Here is an 8,484-nt window from a genome sequence, read left to right as displayed (position 1 = left end):
CCCATCAGACATACATACACACAAAACACAGCATTTATCACCTATTATATACGCATAAAAATACCTTCCACAAACACAAACTAGAGGTAGGGGGCCCTAGGCTTTGGCCGAATGTGCGTTGATTGGAGATGGACTGTATTATGTAAGAATTTTGGGGGTGGGGGGAGTGAACCGCTGAAAACTTGAGAGCTTCATTTCTATGAGAGAAGGAAAGTTGGAGGTTGGGTAAAGGGAAAATTGAATTGGGAGTTGATAAATGCGCCGGATACAAATGAAAGTGAATTTTATTTAAATGTATTTTCTAGACTGATTTAATCCCCTGGGACCCTCCTTTCCCACCTATAAGGAGAGATTTAAGGGGCATTTTCGGATTGAGACCAAAGTTCATGACCTCAAAGTAAGCAGGGCTTGGGTGGACCCCGAAGGGGTATTAACAGCTCTCGTTTCCTCTAATGGTGAATAGTGCTCAGCTGGTGGGGGGGGGGGGGGGGAGGGAATGAATGTTTTTCAGGACCATGGAGAGAACCCCAGGTTTAAAAGAACCTCACTTGGTTAAAGGGAAAAAATAGATAAGGCACTTCCTTTGGAGGAAAGACTGAGAAGGATTGGGGGGGTGGAAATAAAAAAGAGCAGAACCGAAAAATGGAGGGAAGAAAAAAAGAAAGGAGAAAGACAGAGGAATGTAATGATTTGTGTTTGATTTGCATTCTCTTCATTAATCAGATTACCCAGGCTTGGTCCTATTATTGCTCTCTTCAACCCCCTTTAAGCTCCTTTCCTCCACCACTAGCACCCCACAAAAGGATTGGGGGACAGGGCCATGAAGGAGATATAGCAATGCCAGATGTAGCTTGACCCATTAAATACTATGACCAGTAATCAGTCAGGCTCACCCACCAGCATCATTGAGGCCTTCCAGAAAATGGATGACTTATCAGTTTATCAACAAGAAATCTCAGCAATATCTTGAAAATATAAAAACTATGATTACTATATTTTACATTATTTTAGTAATATTGTCTTTAGCTGTGAGTGGCTATTAAACTAAATCTTTTATGGGGATCTGACCTCCTCAAGCAAAAGGAAAGTAAAAATTTTTTAAAATTACTAAAGAAGAAAAGATGTTCATTTAAGCTCATTAAGATTTAAGACAGTATTATGAAGTTAAATTTGGAGTCTTCTCCTAAAAATTGTCCTAACAGACTTAAACTGAAAATGCAATAATTATCAGTCACATTGATTTCACACTACAATGATCCCCCCTCAGTAGATTATAGATAACTAATGAAGTAAAGAAGTTTTATTTGTAAAATTATACATGAGAAATGGCTTAGTTTAGTCAGAGTTACTCACCATATGAGGTATACTAAACTATTAAACAAAATGGAATTGAAAAACTATAAAATATAAATATTTTCAACTATTCAATAAGTTTGGGCCTGTATCTGTTTGCCAACTCCCAAGGAACAAATATTCAATATTTTCTCAACTACTAACATGCTTTTATGTGTGAATTTTTTTATTATGCTTATGTTTGGTATGAGTCAAAATCTCTAAGTACTTCTTTTCCATAGGTTTGGAAAGATGAGCCCTTAGAAAGAGAAAGCCCAAAGGATAGACACCAGGAAGAGAAGGAGGACATCAAAGGTAATAATCTAGTTTAATAATCATCACATATATACAGATTCATTTAATATTGTATGGTCTACATTTAAGAAATAATGAAAATGGAATATCACTTTCATATTTTTCATTTTATTCTTCCTAGTTTGGGAATATATTTCAATATTTCATTAAAAATTTTGTTCCAGAGCAGTAGGCCAACTCATTCAGCATTTTTTTTCTTTTTTTTAATTCACAAAATTGATTGCACCTCCACTGACTTGGAAGCGTGTAATGAAGCTCAGAATGCAGAGCAGTAGTCTTTACCACTTCACCATGGAAACGAAAAGTTTCTAAGCTTACTCATTTATAGTAACATATTCTAAAGTTGCAAGGCTATTCCTCTGCCTGGTATTTAAGGCTCTCATCAGTCAGGCTCCAATATACCTTTCCAAAACATATCACACTCTTCCCTTCATGGTCTCTAATTTCCCACCAGCTGAACTAATAGCTGCTCCCTAATCTTGCCGTGCACTCTCCCATCTATGTGCATTTGCCCAACCTGTCTATTGTGCCTGGAATTCATTAGTTTCTTATTCCCTTTCTAGTGAAATCTGTTTTTTCCTTCAAAACCTGACTCATTTGTTCCCTCCTTCTTTTGTTCCTTCAATCTCCCCTCAGCTAAAAGTTATTTCTCTCTCCTATTTTTCTAAATCATTTTATTTAGATTTCTCCTTTTCCTCTCTCAAAAGAACTGCATATGCATGACCTATCCTACATATTTGGAAAATCAGACTTAAAGTTGAAAAGGACCTTGAAGATCAATGAGAATGTAAAATCTTTAAGGGCAGTAATGATTTTTCAATTTTTTTTATCCCTAGGATGTAGCATGATGCCTTGCACAAATAGGGCTCTTAACTACTTGTACAAATAATGTATGTTTACAGGTGTTGTTGGTTTTTTTTAATTCTAGAAAGTGGACATTTGGGTCAATCTTTTTTGTTGTTCATATAACATTTACAACATTTAAACTGATTTATTTTTACAATGAAATTATCAATCAGTATGAAACCAATTACTAGACAAAGCCTTCATTTATTGGTTAATAAAAGATCAATACCTATGATGTGCCAAGCACTGTACTGAGAACTGGGGATATAAATAAGAAAAAAAAACATTCCTTGCCTTCAAGGAACTTACAATCTAGTGGGGAAAGACAAAACACAAAAGGAAAATGAAAAGTTGCAGGGAGAGGAGAAGAGATACCCAAAGCAGAGGCATAGAGGAGAAGTCAGTCAGATAAGTACTATGATAGTGCAGCCAAGAGAGAAAAGAAGAGTTGTGCGTGCCACACTCCAATCTAAGAGGCAGAGGTGGAGTATGAAGGCTAATGAGATCTTAAAGAATGATGAGGTCATCTCATTTATATATCCCAATTCTGCATGTGCCTGACACCTCTTGTACAACTAACTATAAGGAGAAAAATCCTTCAATATATCAGAAAACCTAGATTCTATTTCTGCTCTGATACTTTATTACTGCTTGACTTTGGTCAAGTTTTCTTCAGGCCTCCACTTTCTCTTCTATAATGTGAGAAGATTGCACCAGAAATTTTCTAAAGTTATCTTTAGCTCTATATCCATGATTCTATGATATCTGAAATAGATCATGAAAATAAGAAGATCAAAAAATGCTTTCAGCTTCATAAGAAATTATGATTTCCTATATATAAAGAGAAACACAAATCTTTTTTAGCCAGCTCATGTAAAAAAAAAAAAAGCACTGGGCCTAGAATTAGGGGACCTGGGTAAAAGAGTTCACTCTAAAACTTACCTACTAAGTGATTGTTAGTAAATCTCACTGCATTCCAGTTTTCTCATTTGTTAAAATAAGGATAATGATACTTGAACTACCTACTTTAGAGGGTTGTTTTGAGGGAAGTACTTTTGGACAGTTTTTTGTCACTGAGTTCTCTCCATTTGGCATTTTTTATTCCCCTACCTATTCTAATGGATGCTTTATCCTGCATTGTTGTGTCAAGGAAAAAATATTTTCTTCATTTATCCTTTCTCCAATTGCTCCTTGTCTGTCCTCTTCATTGTTTATTCACTCTGTTTCTGACCTCCTTAGATGTTTCCCTAGGTTAGGCCCTTTTCTCTGCCCTCTCTACATTCTCTCCTTTGTCAATCTCATCAACTACCAGTTCTCAACTACCACATGTATAAAGACTCCTGAATCACTATATACAGCAATGACATCTCTTCTACAATCTAGGATTGCCTGTCTGGACATTCCACCATTACCTTAAACTGAATGTGTTCAAATCTAATCATTCCTTCTGTCTGTTCCTCTTTCAGATTTCACCATTTCTGTAAGTAGCACCACATCTGCCCAGTTTCCTGCATTCTATATCATGTTATTTTCTTTGCCTTTTTACCCTCCTTCATCTCTGATATCCAAAAAATTACCAGGTTTTTTTCTCCTTCCTCTATATCTCTCATCTGTCTCTTCCTCCCCTATTACCACTGTCAATACCCAAGACTTCACTATCTTTATCAACATGTTTTTCCTATCTTTACTTTCTTCCTACTTCAGTCCATTCCTCATTTGATGCCTGGCTAACCTTTCTTATGTATAAGTTAAATTAAGAAATATTTTTTTCAATCTTCAGTGACCACTTACATCCTTTTGTTATAATTCCTTTGCCTTTCAAGACTTTCTTTTATCTGGTGTAATAGTTATTCATGATAGTCTCCATCAGTCCAGCTAAAGTAGACTACTCCTAAAGTAGATTTCTGCTGCTGTATTAATTCCTCCTTTGCTTTTACTTATAAAATGCTCAAATGTTCTTTTCCACCCTTTTCCCTCATTGAATTTTTATACATTCCTTAAAACCCAATTTAAATGCCCCCTCCTCAATGAAAACCTCCCTGAGTAATCTTATGAGTTACTCATCTTTCCCTTTATAGCACTTTGCTTCCCAATTATGTTGTTATCATGTAATTACTTGTCATGTTATATTTGATACACTTACCTGTGTTTGTGTCTTCCTATTAGACTATAATATCTCTGAGAACAGTGACTTTTTCTCCAGGAAACTTTACATATTCCTTAGCATCTAAAACAATGCTCTGAACATTGTAAACATTTAGTGCTTGTTGAATATTCATCTGAAACCTAAAAGTATTTTATAAACTTGAGTTGTTATTAGGATCATGAATGTCTATGAATGATTTTTTAAAATAAACATTAAATAAATTTCTCTACAAATGCAAATTCCATATCAGCTGCAGATATACTGAGTATTACCTCTTTGTTTGACACTCAAGACCCTCCACAGTGTGAAGATCTCTTCCCCTTCCTGCCTGATGGTCCTAGGTTTGAATTCTGACTCTTTATGTTTAATACCTCAGTGGCCTTACATCCTTTCAGCTCTCTAGGCTTAAGTAATCTCATCTGTGAAATGAATGTGTTAGACTAGATATCCTCTAAGGTCTCTTTTATCTCTAGATTCTACATTTCAGTCCTTATATAAATCTGACTTTATCAAATATGTCTTCTTCTTAGAAATAATTGTACCCTGCAGTGATTCATGCACAATACTATAGGTATGTGGAGAAATGTATTAAATCTTTCATATACCAAATGAGAACTTTTAAACAGTTTTGCTAAGATAACCAGTTAGAAAAGAAGAGAAAAATTTGTCTAGAGGACAATTTGTGATGTCTGCACAATGGCAAGTATTTTTGTCTTTTTCTTGTATGCATACAACATTAAGGCAACCTGACAACTTTAACAGACACTCATTGATTTAAATATCAAATATCTATTGGGCTTCTACTGTATATAAAACCATTTATTAGGTCATTTGATCAATTGTTAAACTGTATTGCTCAGTCTATTAGCTCTATGTCATAGTCTTAATTAACATCATGCAAACAGAGGACATCTTCTAACAGGGAAAACAGGTTTGCATATCTTGAAGTTAGAAATATCCATTGGTGGAAGCAAGATGAGGGGATTGGATCTGGGTTTTTTTCCCTATATGGGGAACCCTAGTTATGGAAACTCTCTCCACTGATGCAGATCAGCACCTCATCTATAACTTCAAGACTTAATTGCCTCAAGACAATTTGAGATTAACTGATGATGATGATGATGATGATAGTATTTATATGGTTCTTTAGGGTTTGCAAAGCACTGTGCATATGTTATCACATTTGATCCTCATAACAACCCTGGGAAGTAGGTACCATTATTCTCATCTTGCATACAAGGTAACTAAAATTAAAATAGATTAACCAACTTTCCCATGATCACACAATAGGTATATGTCAAAAGAAGGAATTGAATTTTTGGAGACTTCCTAACTCCAAATTGACCCTCTGCCCCTAGTATTATACAGTCTTTCAGCCTTTGCTATTTTAAATTTTAAAAATCAACCCATTTAATTTTTATCACTTGTTTTACCCTGAGAATGTAACGTTTTTATATTCTTTTGTCATTTCAATCATGATATACTTAGCCAAGTTATATTTCTGAGTCTCTGAATTTCATATTTTAAACAACAGGGGTATTTAACCTGAAATTCCTAGAACAAGCTGTACAGTGAATTTTTGCAATATGTCATTCTGTCCTGCTAAGCATCAGAACTGCTGTGATCCTGGGAAAGAGAAATTTATAATCTAAAGGAAATAACTCACACAGTTGCTAGGAGTGATTTTTTTTCATTCCTATTATGTCTATGTTTTATTCATCTATGTGTCATGTTAAAGTCCTTCATAAAACACTCAGTAAAGTATGCCTCCTTGAGCTAATTTTACTTAGGCAAATAAATTATATAGCCTATATTTGCCCTTATTAAAGTCATTAACTTTAATACTCTATTATGTCATTGATTCATAGTACAACTTTCAACAATTTATTCCATTTTCCTATACCTCAGTTTCTCCAGTGACAAAATAGGATTAGTGATACCTGTTCTAGCTCCTCTGCACAGAAATAGTAGTATAATGAATTACAAAATGCCTTAAAAGTAATTCTATAAACATACAATTGGCAATAAACATCTATTAGAAAATATTATTTTATTAAATAGAAGATAAATGTACAAAAGAAATCATCACTACTTTTATTGTGTTAACAATTATTATGACGATGACATGAAGAACTTTGCCAGTATTGGCCGAACAAAAAATTATCTAGATATTTGTTGAAATAATTTCCTACTACATTTAATTAAAGATTCCATTTCTTAAATCCTTCCCTTTGGCTGTCAAGTACGGTAATTATGGTGACCTTCCTAGAGAAGTAAGAGTTAAGATGTTGAACACAGAGCTGAGGCGAGGCTTTTGTACACTATAAACAAGACTTAAAATTATATTTCCCTACTCCCATTGGAAAGAGGAGCACAATCTTACCTCTTAAAAGAGGGGGCTAGTCATTATTCACTAGGAAACCCTCTTCATACAATACCACAATTCCATTTTCTGGAATTAAAAATGTGTTCATTCAGAAAAGGTCAAAGTTTAAATTGTCCATTATTGCAACCTCTCTGTTTTTTTGCTCTAAGCAGCTACCTTCCTCACCTACCTTTAATCCTAGTTTTGGGTAGACACAAAGTATAAATATCCTTGTTTTTTATTCATAGAAATCCTGCTACTAGCTGACTTTTGGCGAGATTCATTTGCTTTGATTTTATAGACCTGCTAAAGAATTGACCCATAATATCAGTTGCCCTGATAATTACGAGAATACACTTACCAAATGACCAGCCAAGGTTATGGTTATATTCAATAGCCACAAGATAGAATAAAGTGGGGAATTTTTCCCAGCTTCCTCTACTCAGTAAATTCCACTTGCTCCCTATTACTCTAAAATCAAAGATAAACTACTTGTTTTGGCATGTGAAGCTGGTTACAGCTTTGTACCTTCTTACCATTCTAATCTTATTTTACAGGACCACCCTTCATGCATTCTACAGTCCAACTATGTTGGCCTAATTCCCATTCCTCATATATAATTTTTCCTCTCTCATTTGCCTTTGTCTTTATTCTCTGTCCCCCATGTCCAGAATGTGTTTCTTTCTCTCCTTTGCAACTTGTCCTTGCTTCCTTCAAACTCAACTCAAGTGTTACTTTGTACACAAAATATTTCCTGATCATCAGGCCACTAGTGTCCTTCCCAAAACAACCTTGAATCCATTTTGTCTATATTCCATAAGTACTTTTGTTCCTTTTTAAAACTTTTTTAAATTCACAAGCATTCATTCTTTCCCTTCCTCTCTCCTTCCTCCTTAAATAACAAAAGTAAATAAATCCTCACAATAAGCATATATAGTCAAGCAAAACAAATTCTCATGTTGTTAGACATGTCTCATAATATATATTTTATTTATAATATATATTTTTAATTTTTTTATTTATTTTGTTTTATACATTAAAATATATTTTATTTATAAACTTGTTTATATTTAATTTATATTGTTTTTATTTTATTTTATTTATTGCTTCATTTTTTATTCGAAGCCCATTACCTCTCTGGAAGAAGGTGAGTAGGATGCTTCGTATTTGGTCTTCTGGAATTATGGTTTGTTGTTGCATTGATTAACATTCTAAAATCTTTCAAAGTTGTTTTTCTTTGTAACATTGCCATGAAAATTGTTTTCCTTGTTCTGTTCTGTGCTTCATTCTACATCACATCATAGAAGTTTTCCCAGTTTCCTCTAAAACTGTCCATTTCAGCATTATAGCAGTATGACATTCCATTACATTTACATATCATAATTTGTTTAGCCATTCCCCAATAAATAAGCACTCCCTTCATTTTCAGTTTCTTGCTCCTAAGAAAAGAGCTGCTGAAAGTGTTTATATATATATATAT

The sequence above is a fragment of the Gracilinanus agilis genome, chromosome 1 (genome assembly GCF_016433145.1).
Source record: "Gracilinanus agilis isolate LMUSP501 chromosome 1, AgileGrace, whole genome shotgun sequence".
Classification (NCBI taxonomy): Eukaryota; Metazoa; Chordata; class Mammalia; order Didelphimorphia; family Didelphidae; genus Gracilinanus; species Gracilinanus agilis.
Note: the sequence above shows the minus strand (reverse complement) of the source record.